At 47.1% G+C, this 13,526-nt stretch overlaps 1 pseudogene; it reads left to right on the forward strand.

The window, feature by feature from the left end:
- Positions 1-13,526, forward strand: part of LOC141998040 (zinc finger protein RFP-like) — a 338,200-nt pseudogene that overhangs the window by 233,203 nt on the left and 91,471 nt on the right.

The following is a 13,526-nucleotide window of genomic DNA, read 5'->3' on the forward strand; positions in this document are numbered from 1 at the left end:
TCCTCTCCTCTAAGTGCTTCAGAATTGATTCCTTGAGGACCTGCTCCATGATTTTTCCGGGGACTGAGGTGAGGCTGACTGGCCTGTAGTTCCCAGGATCCTCCTTCTTCCCTTTTTGAAAGATAGGCACTACATTAGCCTTTTTCCAGTCTTCTGGGACTTCCCCTGATCGCCATGAGTTTTCAAAGATAATGGCCAATGGCTCTGCAATCACATCTGCCAATTCCTTTAGCACTCTCGGATGCAACGCATCCGGCCCCATGGACTTGTGCACGTCCAGCTTTTCTAAATAGTCCTGAACCACTTCTTTCTTCACAGAGGGCTGGTCACCTCCTCCCCATACTCTGCTGCCCAGTGCAGTAGTCTGGGAGCTGACCTTGTTCGTAAGACAGAGGCAAAAAAAGCATTGAGTACATTAGCTTTTTCCACATCCTCTGTCACTAGGTTGCCTCCCTCATTCAGTAAGGGGCCCACGCTTTCCTTGGCTTTCTTCTTGTTGCCAACATACCTGAAGAAACCCTTCTTGTTACTCTTAACATCTCTTGCTAGCTGCAACTCCAGGTGTAATTTAGCCTTTCTGATTTCTCTCCTACATGCCTGAGCAATATTTTTATACTCCTCCGTGGTCATTTGTCCAATCTTCCACTTCTTGTAAACCTCTCTTTTGTGTTTAAGATCAGCAAGGATTTCACTGTTAAGCCAAGCTGGTCGCCTGCCATATTTACTGTTCTTTCTACACATTGGGATGGTTTGTCCCTGTAACCACAATAAGGATTCTTTAAAATACAGCCAGTTCTCCTGGATTCCTTTCCCCCTCATGTTATTCTTTCAGGGGATCCTGCCCATCAGTTCCCGGAGGGAGTCAAAGTCTGCTTTTCTGAAGTCCAGGGTCTGTATTCTGCTGCTTTCCTTTCTTCCTTGTGTCAGGATCCTGAACTTGACCATTTCATGGTCACTGCCTCCCAGGTTCCCATCCACTTTTGCTTCCCCTACTAATTCTTCCCGGTTTGTGAGCAGCAGGTCAAGAAGAGCTCCGCCCCTAGTTGGCTCCTCCAGCACTTGCACCAGGAAATTGTCCCCTATGCTTTCCAAAAACTTCCTGGATTGTCTATACACCGCTGTATTGCTCTCCCAGCAGATATCAGGATGATTTGAAGTCTCCCATGAGAACCAGGGCGTGCGATCTAGTATTTCACGTTGTAGTCGGCAGCACAACTGACTTGCCCTTACTACAAAGTTTTTGCAAATCTCTGACAAACTTCAGGGTATATCAAAAAATTCGTGACTGACATTTTTTATTCCCAAGTTCAGTGCTTTTAGTTAGGTACCTTCTGCATGTCCAGTCTTCACATTCTGGCATGCAGTGGAAAATATGCTCCATTTTCTTTAGAAATTGCAGAAGAGTGTTTTTTGCAAATGTCACTTGCTTCATTTGGGTTCAGGGATTTGGCTGGAAGGGGGTGATCAGGGAGGGGGAGGGAAGAGAAGAGGGAGACAGTGGGGAGAGGGCGGAGCCTGCGGCAGAGCAGGAGTGGAGTACAGGCTGGGCCCAACCTCCCCAAGCAGCAGCTTCACCCACTGCCCGTAACAGCAGGTCGTCTCCCGCACACCCAGTGCGCACTGCAGTCTCCTTAGGCAGGGGCTGTATTCACAGAGCTGAATGCGTCAGCGCCACGCATTCTGCGTGAGGGAGGGGGTATGGGGGTCTCTGCAGGGAACTGTGACTCTCTGCTGCCATGAGACGGGCTGGGCAACTCAGTATCCTTTGCTGCCTCCCCCCTATCCTCCGGGTATAGGGGCACCAATTTAATACTGCGTAGGGCCCCATAATTCCCAAGGACGGCCCTGCAAACTAGCTAGAGACATAAAGGGTAACAAGAAAACATTCTACAAATACATTAGAAGCAAGAGGAAGACAAAGGACAGGGTAGGCCCGTTACTCAGTGAAGGAGGAAAAACAATAACAGAAAATGTGGAAATGGCAGAAGTTTTCACCAAGAAGGTTGGTGGTGACTGGACATCTAACAAAGTGAATGCCAGTGAAAATGAGGTGGGATCAGAGACAAAATAGGGAAAGAACAAGTTAAAAATTACTTAGACAAATGAGATGCCTTCAAGTCACCAGGACCTGATGAAATGCATCCTAGAACACTCAAGGAGCTGACTGAGCAGATATCTGAGCCATTAGCGATTATCTTTGAAAAATCATGGAAGACGGGAGAGATTCCGGAAGACTGAAAAAGGGGAAATATAGTGCCCATCTATAAAAATGGAAATAAGGACAACCCAGGGAATTACAGACCAGTCAGCGTAACTTCTGTACCAGGAAAGATAATAAAGCAAATAATTAAGCAATCATTTTGCAAACATCTAGAAGATAATAAGGTGATAAGTGACAGTCAGCATGGATTTGTCAAAAACAAATTGTGTCAAACCAACCTGATACCCTGTCAAAGAAAGCTAACAAGCCTTGTGTATGGGGGGAGGGGGGAGGAGTGGTCGGCACTAAGGTAACTGTGGGCAAAGCTGCTGGGCCTGTCCCAGTCCCTTCCTTGCACCATCATTTCCAGGAACGTGGCTGTTCGCCTGTCACAGTCTGGTGCTTTTGAACAGCTCTGGAACCATCCCTGGGAAGACCCCTTTAGTGTAGCAGCCCTCTTAGGGTCACAGTCTTTGGGCAAGCCACTTGGCTTCTCCACCTCCTGGGTCCGAACCTAAGAGCCTTCAGCACCTCACCTTTGGTGAGTCCACCTAAGTTGGACACCTGAGGCAGACTTGTACCCCCAAAGGGAGCCATGCACCCCACTTATGCTATAAAAGCAGACGGATTTATTAGATGTCTGGAACACAGTGCAGACAGTGCTTAGTTAACACAGACAAAGGAAAGGTACAGCATGGTCCATCTGGGTCAGTCCCAGCGCCCTCTGACCCCTCTGTAGTCCCAGTTCAGAAGCTTCTCTCCTGCCTCCAGCAGCCCACATTTAACAATCCCACCTGGCCCCACTCGAGTCCTTTATCCAAATGGAGCCAGGCTCAGCTCCTGGGCACAGGAGCCCACTCTGAGCATGCCAGAGGGAACAGGGGTGCTCACTTGGCCGTTGTCCCCAGAAGTTGAGCTTGGGCGGTGTAGCCAGACAGCCAGCCCCCCCCCTCAGACCAGCATTGCTGGAAACACACGGGAGCCAAAACACCAGGGCACTCCAGCACAGCCTTTGAAGCTGTGAGAAGCACAGGTGTGCTGCGACAATGTGCCTCTGGGAACGTATACAACGATTGGGCTCACAGCAGGCAGAGGCGTTGTGACAGACATGGCTCTTAGCCCCTACTAAAACAGCATGATGCACACACACCAACATCCTAGGTGGGAAAATATTTACCCTGATAAAAGAAGTGTCCAGTAGTCGAAACTTATTGTTTCTCCCTTGCAAGTGTGAACTACTCTTGCGAGAGCTGGCGTCACCCCGACAGACCAGCCCCAATTTAGCATAGAAAGGAGAAAGAGAATAAAGGAGTACAGAGGTATAAGTAGGGGACCTACAGCACCATGATTTTTGAGTGCTTTTCACTATCTATCTGCTGGTCAGATAAGTGACAGCCTCCCAAGGCTTCTGCAGCTAAGAGGGTCCCTAAGCCTTGTCCCTTATTCGTCTTTCCGCGGAATTGAGTGACCGATCCTGGCTTGGCACCGCTGGAATCGAGAGATGCAAGGAGGGTAAGAAGCACCCACACCTGATCTCCTATCTTTAGTGTACACATATTTTGAAATAGAGCTCTATACTTTGTTTTCTTTCTTTGGGATTGTAGCTTCAGTTTTGTAACTTGTTTGTGTGTGTAACATCTCTACACTTAAATAAGTAGGCACTAGCAATTTTGTAACCACATAATTAGAATCTAGTTTAATAAATTTTGGTAACCATTTATGCATAAGCCTGACTTGTTTCTCTGGTTTACTGTGAAGCAGCCAACACAATTAAAGAACCTCAGCCGTTTTGGCTATAAAGCCTGACCATTAGGTGAGAGTACTAAGAGCCTAGCGTTGAGTTGTGCCGCCTCCACGGGGCAAACTCTTGGGGCACCTGTCAGTCAATCCTGACTGCCCGCTGCGAAGGAGCTCTGAGCTCTAGCAGTTAAAGTCACGGGTGTGGAGAGGCTCTTAGTGCTGCCATTGGGGCACCTGTCAGTCAGTGTTGACTGCCCGCTGCGAAGGAGCTCTGAGCTCTAGCAGTTAAAGTCACGGGTGGTTAGGACCTTGGGGCATCCGTCAGCCTAGCCCGGGCTGCCCGCCGCGAAGGGACAGTGCGTCCTAGCGGTTAAAGTCACGGATGGTATAAACGGGCATAGCTGGCACCTCACCAAACATCCCTGGCCATCGGCTAACAGATTTGGCGTCACGAACAGGATTGTGATATAGGCTGCACTACAGTAACACAATGAAACCAGTCATGATAAACACCACAGAATTCCCTGAGCTAGAGAAAAGTTTGACCCAAGAGGGATGGGGAAATCCTCTGTGGAGCAAAGAACTGCTGGAGAAATATTGGGGAAAACCAGCAGAGATCTGGCAGCATTTCTGTAACTGGAGAACTGCCTGCAAGATGAAGAAAGGGAAAGGAAAAGGTGCTTGTATATGGCTGCTTACTAACATTTGGCAAGCTGCCTGTAAGGATTATAATAGTCTGGCAATAGAATTTAATAGGCTACAACAGGAAAGGGACACACTGCGCAAGGAATGCCAGAATTTAGATACCAGAGTAAGAACACTGAATAGGGATATGGAACATCTTCAGAAAAGATTACTTCCCTTAATTGAGAAAGAAGGGATAGAACGAAGGGAAAAGCTGGAGATTAAAACACGCAGAATCAACCGGGCTAAAGTTGAGACTGCTCTCTGGCTAGACCCTGAGGAATGGGATGGAGATATTTGGGATTCAGCAGATGAGTCCCCCTCCTCTGAGGAGGAAGGTCCCTCTGTAAAATTAAGACCAGCTATCACACAGCACAAATCAGAAGAACATGAGGGAAATTTGAGTGGGGCAGAGCAGGATGAAGAAGGGGATGACAATGATCCATCCACCTCTTCAAAAACAAAGAGGGGAGGTAAAAAGGGAAAAGGGAATAAAGCTCCAACACACTTTACCAAAATTACCACCCGCCAATATACTCCCATGGAGTTAAAAACAATCCAGGGAGATTTTGCTAAAAAGCCTGAGGAAGGTATAATAGAGTGGCTGGTCCGCCTCTGGGACCCTGGGGGTGGATATATACGCCTGACAGCCCAAGAAACTGAGCGCCTTAACTTAGGTGCAGGCATATTCCTGGAACATTCAGAGGGGAACACCCCTAAAACACTTTGGTCTCTGGCTTGTCGATGGGCAAGAGGAATTTACCCAGCAGACCGAGATGAACCCAGAGTAATGCACTGGACCAACATAGATAAACCCTGGCTAGCAGTATTAGATGTAAAGGACATGTTCTTCATGGTCCCTTTGCAACCAGCTGACCAGGAAAGATTTGCTTTTACTTGGAGAGGTGTACAATACACTTTTACCCGAATGCCACAAGGGTTTAAACACTCACCCACTATTTGCCATGGGGCACTGGCAAAGGTCCTAGATGACCTTATACTGCCAGCCAATGTACAAACTGTGCAATACATTGATGACATCTTAATAGGTGGGAAAACCTCAGAAGAGGTACAGGAGGCTATGAATCAAATCAAAGGAGCACTAGAAGCCCTTAATTTAGAGTTACCAGCTGAGAAATGCCAAGGTCCCTCCCAAGAGATAAAATTCTTAGGTACTGTATGGATGGGAGGTAGGAGGTCTGTGCCTAATGACACTGTGCAAGATCAGGCACCCTCCCCTAAATCAGGCACCCTCCCCTGAAAGTAAAGATCAATTGAGACAGATTTTGGGAACCCTGGGGTTTTGGAGAAAACATGTACCTGGCTTTGCCATTATAGCCAGACCATTGTACAATTTGTTAAAGAAAAGTGCTGCCTGGGAATGGGCTCCTGCCCATGAGGAAGCCCTCAGGCAACTGATAGGGGAGATACACACCTATCAGGCTCTGGGTCCCATACATCCTGAAGCCCCATTCCATTTGTACCTAACTGTGGGAGCCACTGGAATGTCTTATGCTGTCTGGCAAGAAAGTGACACTGCTCCCAGACGACCAATTCAGTTTGGTTCCAAGTCATGGCAAGGGTCACAGGCTAACTACACGCCTTATGAGAAGGTGCTTCTGGCAGCTTACACAGCCTTGAGAGAAACTGAGGAATTAACTCAGGATAAGGACATCACAATTCACACTCCTCTTCCAATCATTAAACCTATATTGGAAGGGAAAGAGTTACCACCTGGTGTAGCACAAAAAAATGACTATCCAAAGATGGGCACTTTACATACACCACAGGGTAGGTAGTGCAGACACTGCACAAAACCCCACTATGATTCAGGAATCCCTATGGAAAGTAGGAATGCCTGATGAATACCGCCTACCTCCACAGCAGTCTCCTATTAAGGATGCTGCCCCATTTGATCCTTCTAAGCCTGAGGGAGTATGGTTCACTGATGGCAGTGCCAGGCTGGTTAAAGGAAAATGGAAGGGAAAAGCTGCAGCAGTGCCTGCAGACACCTCTGCAGCACCCCTAACTGCTGAAATTGATGGGTCAGCACAACTTGCAGAATTGGCTGCAATTAAACTGGCTTGTGAAGCAGGAGCCACCGCAGTATATACGGATTCCTATGCGGTATGGGCAGGTGCCACTCAGTGGATCACTAACTGGAAAAATAACCACTGGGAAATAGGAGGTAAACCAGTATGGGGACTGGAATACTGGAAGTGGTTATATCAGCATGCCCTGCAACAACCCCTGTCTATAGGACATGTCTCAGCTCATCAGAGGAATAATACCCCAGCTGCACAGTTAAACAATTTAGCTGATGCAGCTGCCCAGCTCTTTACCACACAAGTAGAATGGGAACGCTTATATTCATGGTTACATGATAATTTAGGACACACAGGAAGTGATGAGTTAGTGCGGCAAGCACATATCAGGGGGTGGCCTATCACCCACAGACAGGCTAGAGACCTGGTGCAAGCCTGTGCTATTTGTGCTGAGACTAGAAAACATATAGCAGAAGGACAAAGGTTTGCCAGGCTAAGAGATGGAAAAACACTATGGGCAACCTGGCAGGTCGACTATGTCGGACCACTGCCCACTACAAGGCAGAGGTGGAAATACATCTTAACTGGGGTAGAAATTGTTTCAGGGATTGGTTTTGCATATCCAACCCGATTGGCAACAGGGTTGTCCACAATTATGGGACTAAACCGCTTAACAGCAATTGTCCCAATGCCTCAAGAAATCCAATCAGATAATGGTTCGCATTTTAAGAATAAACTTATAAGGGAATGGACCCTTAACCATGGAGTCCAATGGACCTTCCACCTTCCATATCGACCTCAATCTAATGGCATGGTCGAGCGCTGGAATGGGTTGCTAAAGAATCACTTGAAGCCTACTGATGGCACATGGGGAGACAGACTGGACGAAGTGGTGCAGAGATTAAGCAACAGACAGACTCCTACAGGAAGTCCAATCAGCAGGGGATTCTTCCCTACAGGGAAAGCTATCTCCCCTGCCAGAACACCACTGCACAGTTCCAAGTATGCTCCCGGAGACACTGTTGTGATTAAACACCCAGCCCTGGGAACCTTTACCTGTGTTTTGCACGCCTATAAAGAGAAAGGTGTATGGAGTGCCTTAAATGCTGATAAAAGGCTAATAACCATTACAGAGGCTTGGATCACATCCAAGACCGGCTGACCATGTGATTTATTGCAGGAATGGTCCCATGGTTCCGAGCAACCTGCCAGCTAACCTGTCAGCAAAATGGACCATGCAGCAGACTTGTTTGATCACCAGAGACTACTATGGACTGTTGATATATTTGCCATTACTTATAATAGCAGGTGTAATTTTTGCTTTTGGTTTTAAAATAAGTTTTTTAGCTAGAACACGACCCACCAGAGATATGTTCCTGCAAGCCCTCATGATCCTTCTGTTGGCTCCAGTCACCTTGGCAATACCAGAACATCCTCTTCGGGGAGCAATCCAAACCATCGCTTCAGCTGCTGGTGCTACAAATTGCTGGATGTGCACCTTGCTAAATTCAACCAATGGACTGGGAATTGAATTTGTACCACTCAGCCTAAATGATTGGTGGAACAAAAGCGACATCTTTCAGTGGGGACCAGCATGGTACACCACCAACCCTCACATTGACTCGGGGGGGGTGGGACAATGGCATGGCACTGTTTGGGGACGGCCTGTGGAATATGTAACGGGATACATTTGGGATTTTCCCTCTCCCCGTTTTTACATTCGGTTGTAAATACTGTTTTAACCATTTTAATTATTGTAATAGTTTTTTGTGTAACTTTATGTATTATGAAGCGTTTGATTCAAACTGCTCTTTCCTCCACACAAATCAGATACCTAGAGCTAAAAAGGGATCCTAACCAATTCCGCGAACCCTCATCCTCTAATTTGGTTGTTGGGTATTTCTAGATTTCCCCAAGGAGGGCAAGAGGTGCTGGCATCACCGCCACCTTGCAATCTGGGATGTAGTGTGGTGCATCAGGGGGTGGAATGTAGCCAGACAGCCAGCCCCCCCCCTCAGACCAGCATTGCTGGAAACACACGGGAGCCAAAACACCAGGGCACTCCAGCACAGCCTTTGAAGCTGTGAGAAGCACAGGTGTGCTGCGACAATGTGCCTCTGGGAACGTATACAACGATTGGGCTCACAGCAGGCAGAGGCGTTGTGACAGACATGGCTCTTAGCCCCTACTAAAACAGCATGATGCACACACACCAACATCCTAGGTGGGAAAATATTTACCCTGATAAAAGAAGTGTCCAGTAGTCGAAACTTATTGTTTCTCCCTTGCAAGTGTGAACTACTCTTGCGAGAGCTGGCGTCACCCCGACAGACCAGCCCCAATTTAGCATAGAAAGGAGAAAGAGAATAAAGGAGTACAGAGGTATAAGTAGGGGACCTACAGCACCATGATTTTTGAGTGCTTTTCACTATCTATCTGCTGGTCAGATAAGTGACAGCCTCCCAAGGCTTCTGCAGCTAAGAGGGTCCCTAAGCCTTGTCCCTTATTCGTCTTTCTGCGGAATTGAGTGACCGATCCTGGCTTGGCACCGCTGGAATTGAGAGATGCAAGGAGGGTAAGAAGCACCCACACCTGATCTCCTATCTTTAGTGTACACATATTTTGAAATAGAGCTCTATACTTTGTTTTCTTTCTTTGGGATTGTAGCTTCAGTTTTGTAACTTGTTTGTGTGTGTAACATCTCTACACTTAAATAAGTAGGCACTAGCAATTTTGTAACCACATGATTAGAATCTAGTTTAATAAATTTTGGTAACCATTTATGCATAAGCCTGACTTGTTTCTCTGGTTTACTGTGAAGCAGCCAACACAATTAAAGAACCTCAGCCGTTTTGGCTATAAAGCCTGACCATTAGGTGAGAGTACTAAGAGCCTAGCGTTGAGTTGTGCCGCCTCCACGGGGCAAACTCTTGGGGCACCTGTCAGTCAATCCTGACTGCCCGCTGCGAAGGAGCTCTGAGCTCTAGCAGTTAAAGTCACGGGTGTGGAGAGGCTCTTAGTGCTGCCATTGGGGCACCTGTCAGTCAGTGTTGACTGCCCGCTGCGAAGGAGCTCTGAGCTCTAGCAGTTAAAGTCACAGGTGGTTAGGACCTTGGGGCATCCGTCAGCCTAGCCCGGGCTGCCCGCCGCGAAGGGACAGTGCGTCCTAGCGGTTAAAGTCACGGATGGTATAAACGGGCATAGCTGGCACCTCACCAAACATCCCTGGCCATCGGCTAACAGGCGGGAGGCAGCCTGCTGTCAGGGACGGTAGGTTTGTATAATTTTTGGTGGTACCCAGAAGGGGTCCAACTCCCACCCCTGCCACACACCAGCTTTGTAAGCCGATCTATATTTTTTAAAACAATGTAAAAATGGACTGGAAACAGTGAGCGTTTAACAGTTTCCCTCTATTGCACAATATCAGTATCGACAGAAAAAATTATTTAACTAAGAATGTCAACTTAATTAATACACTTTTGAATATAGAAACAACCCAGCACTCTTGGATCAATAGCCCTCAAAAGCAAAGACTTTCTATAATTAAAACAAAATGTCGCCCCTTCTTTTGCGATGTTCTTCAGGAGGCAGCGAACACTTATCGTCGTTGTCCAGTGGGGGATGGGGCTGCCCCTTGCCCCGCCTGGGGCAGGAGTGGTGACTGTGAGGGGAGGGGAGGGCAGGGTGTCACAACATTCACCCAAGCCCCAGCTGCTCAGGTCCGGGGGGGGCTCCCGTCACGTGTGCGCCTTCTCCCCTGCTGCTGCCCCTCACCCTAGCCTCACTAGGGGTGGGGGATGGGGCTGCCCCTTGCTGAGCGTGGGGCAGGAGAGTTGACTGCAGGCGGCGGGGGCAGGATGACACAAGTCCGACACTCACCCAAGCCCCAGTTGCTCAGGTGTAGACTCCAGGAAGCCCCCTCGGAGTCGGAGTTGTCTCCCTGTGGGTGCCGGGCGGGGGGCCGCCATCACATGTGCACCTCCTCCCCTCTCTCCTCCACAGGCGCAGCAGCCACCTCAGCCTGCCGCCGGCCCCTTTCTTGTAGCCAGCAGTGGCAGCGGCCGGTGAGGTAGCGCAGCCCGGAGCGGCAGGGCAGCCGCCAGCTGCCCGGGGCACAGCAGGGACGCTCTGGGGAGGTGCGCGGGGGAAGCAGATGGGACTGTGGGGGAGACACGGCCCCGAACATTGGGTGGAGCTGGGCCCCCAGGGCCTGAATATTTCTGGAGCACAGGCATGGGCCCATATAACTCACCGCCCCTGCACAGCGTATTTATGCAAGTTCTCAGTTGCAGAAGTTTGGCCTGTATTTATTTACCTCTGAAAAACACCAAAAGTTAGATTCTGACTGTGTGGACACATCAGCTATTATAGAAACCACATTAGAACATTTACTTTGCTTACTATAGATGGGATTATAATGAAAATGTCATAGGAAAGATTGGAATGGTTACTCTAGCCTGTGTTCTTGCACATAGGTGGTTAAACCATGGGAATTGCTGAGAGCAGATTTAATCGGGCGATATCCAATACCACAGAAGCGATACCAGTATGTAATGACAGCTACAGATGATTTTTCAAAATAGGTAGAAGAATTTCCACTTAGAACTATGACAGCACATGAGGTGGAGAAGAAGACGTGAAATTATATATTAACATGGCTGTCCAGAGCAGATACTGGCAGATCTAGGTTCTGAATTGAATCATGAGGAAACAGTTTACATTTGGTGTTGTTTTCACTGTATTGTCAATTACACACTCATGGTCCTGTGACAGGGGGCTGTTAACAGCTACAAACTGAGCCCTTTGAAAGCCAGCACCCTGGTCACTGAGAACACCCGGGCACCAGGTGCAGTTAGAGGAGGAGGGACTGAGTAGTTTGGGTTTGGAAGGGTAGAGGGGATCACTTGCACGGGTAGGGAGCCTGATGATGTCTCTAGGTCAGCACTGAGAAGAAAGCAGCAGTATAAAAGGCTGAACCAGGGAGCAGGAAGGGGGCTCCTCATAACTGCTGCCATGTTGTGATGCACCATAAAAGGTAATAAAGACACTTGGTGGAGGTTTCTTGACAGACTGGAGGCTGCTTAATTCACACAGAGCGCTGCCAGCCTGGTGTTGCGGGAACTGATGGGGGAACCCATTCATAGTTAGAAATTTTAAAATGAACATTGCCTGAAATCTCTTCATGATACTTCAGGCTGTAAATTGTGAGTGACAACACATTTTTATGTCTTGTCAGATAGTAAAAACCATGTTGTATATTAACCTTTTTGCCAACATATTTTCCCATGTAATAACACAATAATGTTGGATAAGAAACCACAGTAATTATACATAATTCAGTGAGAAATAGGGAAAGGAACACAGATATTTCTGAAGGAAATTTTAGGGAAAAATTATCTTTTTTTAGATTAACATTTCCCTGTGTTAAAAACTAGGAAAAACATAGAGCTTCAGCTGCCCACACCACCCAGACACCAGCAGACTGGTTAAAAACACAAATGAATCCATCACGAGATCATTTCAGGGCATTTATTTTCAAATAATCAAGGTAAGTTTCGGGCACACTGCCGTGAATGGCATATTGTGAGTAAATCTTCAAAACTGAATTATGACATTGAAAATGTTCATAACGCATCACGTTTAAAACAAACAGTAGTCCTAGCAATGCCATGCAAAGTTTCTTCCCTCACACTCCGCTCAGCTAGCTCTTCAAGGTATTAGGTTCAATGACTAATTTCAAGGATACAGATCAATCAGTCACTATTTTTCCAGAAAGTGGTGGACAGAGCCCAGAGGAATTGTGATGAATTTCCTGGAGCAACTTTGTACTCTAAACCTCACATGACAACAAAAATATCACCCTTTCGACTGATTTGTGGCCGAGAAGAAAGGTTTCCCAATAAAGCTTCACCAAATTTCATGTTATGTGTCATTAAGTGCCAGCGTCTTTACTACAATTAAGTTAATTTGTGATGATTCACAAATTTTGCAACAGAAAAGCTTCAAAAACAGACTCCAAGGAGAAACTGCTGAGCTTAAATTAATATGCAAACTAGATACCATTAACCTGGGTTTGAATAGAGACTGGGAGTGGCTGGGTCATGACACATATTGAATCTATTTCTGTAGGATTCATACAAGGTTCATGCACTTGGCAACATTCAGGGCACACCTGGAGTGTTGTGTAGGAGCAGTGCACACACAGCTCCTCTCAAGGGCATGAACCTTGGAATCTCGCCCAGATGACATGAACCGTGGGAAGCCTCCCAGGACTGGGCTCAAGGCCCGAGAGCAAGAAATGCGGTAGATAGAAATTGGTAAATAAGAATGTTAAACAAAGCCAGTGTATTCCTTTTATCTGTTGGAGAATGTAATGCGCGGGGGAAGAGAAAGAATAAAAGAGAGGGTGGAAAAGCTGACAGGACCAGTCCGTTGGCAGACCAGCCTGTTTGCTTGCTTAAAGCTTTGTGCTGTCTTGTATTTGAACCGCAACATATTTCCCCAGGTTAAGTATCCTCACACCTTCTTGTCAACTGTCTAAATGGGCCATCTTGATTATCACGACAAAAGTTTTTTTTTCCTCCTGCTGATAATAGCTCATCTTAATTAATTAGCCTCTTACAGTTTGTATGGCAACTTCCACCTTCTCTTTATGTACTTATATATATATATATATATATATATCCTTACTATATGTTCCATTCTATGCATCTGATGAAGTGGGCTGTAGCCCACAAAAGCTTATGCTCTAATAAATTTGTTAGTCTCTAAGGTACCACAAGTACTCCTGTTCTTTTTGCGGATACAGACTAACACGGCTGCGACTCTGAAACCCTTTCTCTATTTCTTTATCAAAC

The sequence above is a fragment of the Natator depressus genome, chromosome 14, assembly GCF_965152275.1.
Source record: "Natator depressus isolate rNatDep1 chromosome 14, rNatDep2.hap1, whole genome shotgun sequence".
NCBI lineage: Eukaryota > Metazoa > Chordata > Testudines > Cheloniidae > Natator > Natator depressus.